This window comes from Lissotriton helveticus, chromosome 8 (assembly GCF_964261635.1).
Source record: "Lissotriton helveticus chromosome 8, aLisHel1.1, whole genome shotgun sequence".
NCBI classification, from domain to species: Eukaryota; Metazoa; Chordata; class Amphibia; order Caudata; family Salamandridae; genus Lissotriton; species Lissotriton helveticus.
The window spans coordinates 93,137,073-93,143,072 of NC_136069.1; the positions used below are offsets into that span (position 1 = coordinate 93,137,073).

Here is a 6,000-nt window from a genome sequence, read left to right on the forward strand (position 1 = left end):
TGTAAGGCCTGCCTTAGGGGTGATGTATCGGTTTTAAGTGCAGTGACCTTAGATATAGGTAAACCTATATCTTTCGTAAATGGTGCTAGCACCAGCTTACACAGGCTGCAATTGGCACCCTGTAATTACAGTTTGGGTAGTCTCCCATGGTTAGCATAATAAATGCTTCTGCCCATGGGGAACCCGTGGTGTGCCAATGCCCTGGGTACCTTAGTTACGTATACTAGGGACTGATAAGGTTACAGCAGTGTAGAATCTGGGATGTACCCAAGTATTTACCACACCAATTTATGGGAGAAAGTACAGAGACTGGGGTCCTGATTAGCAGAGTTCCAGTCAGACTAGTCAGAAACAGCATTACATCAAGCAAAAAGTGGGAGTAACCATAAAAGCAGATCCTACTTTCCTACACCGGCCTAGTTAGTTCATTACAAACTATTTTTGGAGTAATCCGGCCTTTATTCATTCTATCTTTTCCAGGGTGTTCGGAAGGTTCCTGTTGCTGTTGTCTCTTATTTACAGAATTGTGGCTCTATTTTTGCTTCTCTGCAATGGATGTTCCATATGCAAGTCTGCTGGAACTACCATCACTCCAGCGGTGTCATTAAGACATACTTCAAATTTACATAATGTAATTGTTTCAAGAACGGGACCTTGATTGGTGGCTAACATTCCGGCCTGCCTGGTTTTACCTGTGCCGGCAACCCTTGTTCCACTGCATCTGGTGCCCCTTAAAATGGGCCCTAGATATTTGCCTGGCACAGCATATGCCCACAACTTCAAACATTGGACTGCTGATGAGTCCCTTAGTGACCCATTATCAGGACTGTTCTTTGGGTTTACATCTTCTGCATAATGCCCAGTATGAGCCGCTCCTTCTTGAGGAGAGGTGTGCAATGGCAAACAGATCGCCACATATTAGCTCTATTGACACGGATGCTGGCTCTTTATGTGATATACTTTATTAATCTGATATATTGTTTAAAGATTACTGGGGTTCCCTTACTAGTGGACAGGGACTTGCTATGCAATCCCAAAGTGCTCTATTAGGGAGTAGTGTGGTCGAGCAGCCTTAGGCTTAACACAGAGGAGCGCAAGACATTCACAAAATACACACCATGGCCAATAAATGACAACATGACTCAAGAAGGAGAGCCACACAAATTCATAAATATAGCCAGTATCTTTATATATGTTTAGGCATCAGAGAAAAATCATTCCGGTAAGAAAGTTTTTTAACTATGGATTATTTTCACTTTAAAAAGTGGACATTGTGCAATTTCTGAGTTCCACAATGTTAAGGTGTCTGGTAGGCAAGGTCCAATATAGCCAGTCAGAGAGGAATCCCTGGGTAAAACACTATCGTGGAGATACACTGTGTTTTTGCACCCTATCTGTCTAAGCATTCATACATTCTTTCTCCTGTAGTTACAGGCCAGTCACTCCCAATGCTCGTAAATAGTTAATTTCCACACTAAAATTGAACGTTCACAATCTTTTTAATAAAAAATATAAAATATACATAGGACGACTTAAATTTCAAAGAATAATCTTTGAACAAATACAGTGAAAAGACAGAAATTCATAAAAATTCATAACAATTAATAAGTGATTGTTGTAAGCAATTAGACAATTACTGTAACATTTATCAAAATTAATATATCAGAAACATGAACATATTAGAAGATTAATATAGCAGACAAAAATACAAAACAACCCCCTGTACACTATGGCCTTCAAATTCCTTCGCCACACTAATTATTTAGATCCAATGGTCCTCTCTTTATATCTCAATAGTGCAGTCAATAGTATCATTCATGTATGAGTATCTATCGCTCCTCAGACCCTACTTGGATTCTATATAAGAACAAAAGTGCGTCGACGCGTTTCGGTGCTGTGGACACTTGATATTGTAGCACCTTCTTCAGGACTGCCGTTTCTTTGGGGTCACCGGCTTCAAAGACTATTGCTTTACACCCTCTCCAGTCGGTGTAGGTGGACGCACATCCGCTGGTGTATATTTGGTCTATCTCCTCAAATCGATGTTTTTCTCCTGAGGTAGAGTTCTTCCTTTTTTTATCTATACAGCTGAGGTTATGAGGGCCTTAGGCATCTGGGCCCTCATTTATGAAGAGCTTGCGCCGCCGGTGCGTCAAAAATAATGGCGCATCGTCGGCGCAACGCATGCGCCATATTTATGGAGTGGCGCATCTCCGACGATGCGCCACTTTCAGCCCACTGCGCACGGATATCCACTGCGTGAAAATGCCCTGCGACACGTAAGTATTAATGTATGCATGGTGGGCGTTACGACGGAGAAACATGCGCAAAAGTGACGCATCCATATTAATGACTCTATCCACTTTTGTCGCATCTGTTGCGGAAAATGCGCATTGTTGCGGTTACGTCAGAATTGGTGCGCCTGCAAAACGGACGCGCAGGAAATGCTGCGAGTAGCTGCCAGACGGAGACGACTAGCACAAGGAATCCAACCACAAACCCCCGCCCCACAACCCCCCCCCCCCAGGCAACGCCGCAGAAAGGAGCGGTTATTCCGTCAAAGGAGTGTCCTGAGAGGCCTCAGGAATGAGGAGGTCATAAGTCTATTTCGCCTCAAGAAGCAGACCATACTACATCTACTGCGACTCATTGGACCAAGGCTAGAGGTAGGAACCAACAGGCCTACCAACATGCCGCCACAGGCAAAGCTCCTGACTGTGTTGCATATGCTAGCGTCGGGCTCCTTCCAGACAACAGTTGCCAAAGTGGCAGGAATATCCCAGCCAGCTTTCTCATCATTCCTACCAACTGTCCTGGATGCCATCATCCAACTGACACCCCGCTACCTCTGTTTCCCCAACAATCCACAACAGCAGATGGAGATCAAGCAAGGATTCTATGACATAGCAGGCTTACCCCATGTGCTGGGTGCCATTGACTGTACACATGTGCAATTAGTACCTCCGGCAGCAACAGCACATTTGTACATAAATCGCAAACATACATATTCAATCAATGTACAGGCCATTGTGGATCACCGTGGACTATTTACCAATGTGCTGGCAAAATACCCTGGCAGTGTACATGATGCCTTCATATTCCGGAACTGCATCATAAATGACCGCTTCAAGAATGGCCAGTATGGCAATGGCCTACTTGTAGGTAAGCAAAAGAGTATGATACAATGCACCATCCATGCTACCATACTGTTAATATTGCTTCAATTACGCTTTAATGAGGACATGGATGGAATAATGTTGCACTAGCATATACATATACATCAATAGAAGGGGCATAATTAATTAAGGTCATGCGCTGCTGGTGCCTAACTTTAAAAAAATTAAAAAGTCATGCACCAGTGGCGCAAGTACTTCAAAAATGAGGGCCAAGGTCATGTAGAGGTATATAGGGAGTCAATGCATGTCCGTCCAAATCTGTGTCCATTTCCCAGCATAACTATGTGCCAAAGGTGTCTTGCATGTGAGTCACTGGGTGTGTTCTCTGCAACATCCATGCCCAATGGACAGTGTCAAAAGAAATATTACACACAACATATGGCCTGTACTCGACCAGAACCATTACAAGCATTTCATTGTACCTTCTCATTTATTCCATTACAGCTGACCAGGGATATGGCATCCAGCCATGGGTGATGACACCTTATGGAAACCCACAGTCGCCACAGGAAGTAGCGTACAACCAAGCACATTGCAGGACCAGGAACATTGTCGAAAGAACATTTGGTCTGCTCAAGGCCAGGTTTCGGCGCCTGGACAAGTCTGGTGGACGTATGCTGTATTCACCAGAGACAGTGTGCAAATTAATTTTGGCTTGTGCAATACTGCACAACATATGTGTGCTCACAAAAGTCCCCTGGGATGAGGGACCTGATTTAAATCCACAAATGCCGGAGGATGACCAGGATGACGGCCATGCTCCTGTAAACCAAAGCACAGCAGCAGGCAACCGCAGACGTGCTGACATAGTGCATAATTTTTTTTAACAATGTGAAAAATAACATCCTCAGCATGCATTTTGATTTTTGTAAGGACTAATAAAAATACATCATACAACCTTTACTCCCTTGTGTATGATTATTTTTCTAAAATTTACACTGCAGGTTGCATGACAATCTCGTATGTGGAGTACACAATCAATCAATCAATCAAAGCTATTATATAGCGCACTACTCACCCGGAGTGTCTCAAGGCGCTAGGGGAGGGGGGGTCCGCCACTGCTCGAACAGCCAGGTCTTCAGCCACTTCCTGAAGGCAAGGTGGTCCTGGGTCAGGCGGAGGTGGGTCGGAGGGAGTTCCAAGTCTTGGTGGACAGGTAGGAGAAGGACCTTCCTCCTGTGGTGGCTCTTCGGATGCGTGGGACGCCGGCGAGGGCGTGGCCGGTCGATTGAAGCTGGCATGTGTGAGCGTAGAATTTGAGGCGGATGTTGAGGTATCCTGGGCCTTGGTTGTGTCGGGCTTTGTGTGCGTGGGTGAGGAGACGGAAGGTGAATCTCTTCTTGACCGGGAGCCAGTGCAGATCTCTCAGGTTTCCGGAGATGTGGCAGCGATGGGGAATGTCCAAGATGAGTCGTGCTGAGGCGTTCTGAATCCGCTGGAGTGTGTAGTGGAGTCTGGCAGTGCTTCCTGCGTAGAGGGAGTTGCTATAGTCCAGTCGGCTGGTGACGAGGGCCTGGGTAACAGTCATTCTGGTCTGGGTGGGGATCCACTGGAAGATCACACGTAGCACGCGCAGGATGTTGAAGCACGACGAGGAGATTGTGTTGACTTGTCTGGTCATGGAGAGGGAGGAGTCCAGGATGAAGGGCAGGTTGCGTGCGTGGTCTGTCGTTTTTGGGTGCGCTGGCCAGGGCGGGGGGCCACCAGGAGTCGTCCCAGGCGGAGGGTGAGGATCCCAGGATGAGGACTTCTGTCTTGTCCAAGTTCAATTTCAGGCGGCTGTTCTTCATCCACATGGCTACGTCTGTCATCCCTTCGTGTAGGTTGGCTCTGGCAGTGGCGGGGTCGTTGGTAAGGGAGAGGATCAGCTGTGTGTTGTCGGTGTAGGAGATGATCTAGAGGTTGTGTTGGCGTGCGATGGCAGCGAGGGGGTTCATGTAGACGTTGAAGAGGGTTGGGCTGAGCGAGGAGCATTGAGGAACACCGCAGATGACTGTGGTGGCTACTGATCTGAACGGGGGGAGGCGGACTCTCTGTGTCCTTCCGGCGAGGAACGAGGTGATCCATTCCAGTGCCTTCTCCTGGAGTCCAACGTTGCTGAGGCGCTGCGCTAGGGTACGGTGGCAGACAGGCCACGGAGAGGTCTAGGAGGATGATGGCCGCTGTTTCTCCACTGTCTAGCAGGGCTGGGATGTCATCGGTGGCTGCGATCAGGGCCCTCTTGGTGCTGTGGTTGGGCCAGACTGCGAGAGGTCGAGGGATCCGTTCATCTTGAGGAAGGCGGCCAGTTGCTTGTTGACGGTCTTCTCGATGACTTTTGCTGAAAATGGGAGCAGCGAGATGGGGCATCCCCATTTAGTGGTGCAGAAAATGATAAAACCACAGGTGAAGATGAGTCCACATTATGAAATCACACAGCAGGTAAAAATAAGAAACATTTCTTGTATGTAGCTAAGTCATGTTGGAGGTAATTCAATAATAGGACAAACATTACATTCATTAATATGTCACACAGTGGATGTGAGGCTAAATATGACCATCCATGAAAAAGTACACCTCAGTGCTCACACAGGTTTGCATTATAGAACTAATGTGGCAGGCACATAAATGAAGTAGGTGTATCATACTTCACAATCTCATCCATGCATTCATGACTCTACACACAACTGTGACGTTGGGTCTGCGTACGTCACAATCTGACCCATGCATTCCGGACTCCACGCACACAAGTCACGTTACACAAGGACCAAAAGTGACTTTGGTCAACACATGTCATAGTCTGACTCAGCCGAATTTAGAAACATAAAATATTTACACACAAACA

The 6,000-nt window shown here is 46.6% G+C and overlaps 1 long non-coding RNA gene across 1 annotated transcript in view; it reads left to right on the forward strand.

Moving 5' to 3' along the window:
• LOC144771490 (uncharacterized) overlaps nt 1-4,065 on the forward strand; it is a 77,034-nt gene extending 72,969 nt beyond the window's left edge. Inside the window, exon 3 of the long non-coding RNA XR_013599310.1 lies at nt 3,621-4,065. This is a non-coding gene — a long non-coding RNA (uncharacterized LOC144771490). The remainder of the gene's footprint in view (nt 1-3,620) is intronic.
• Nucleotides 4,066-6,000: the final 1,935 nt, after the last annotated feature.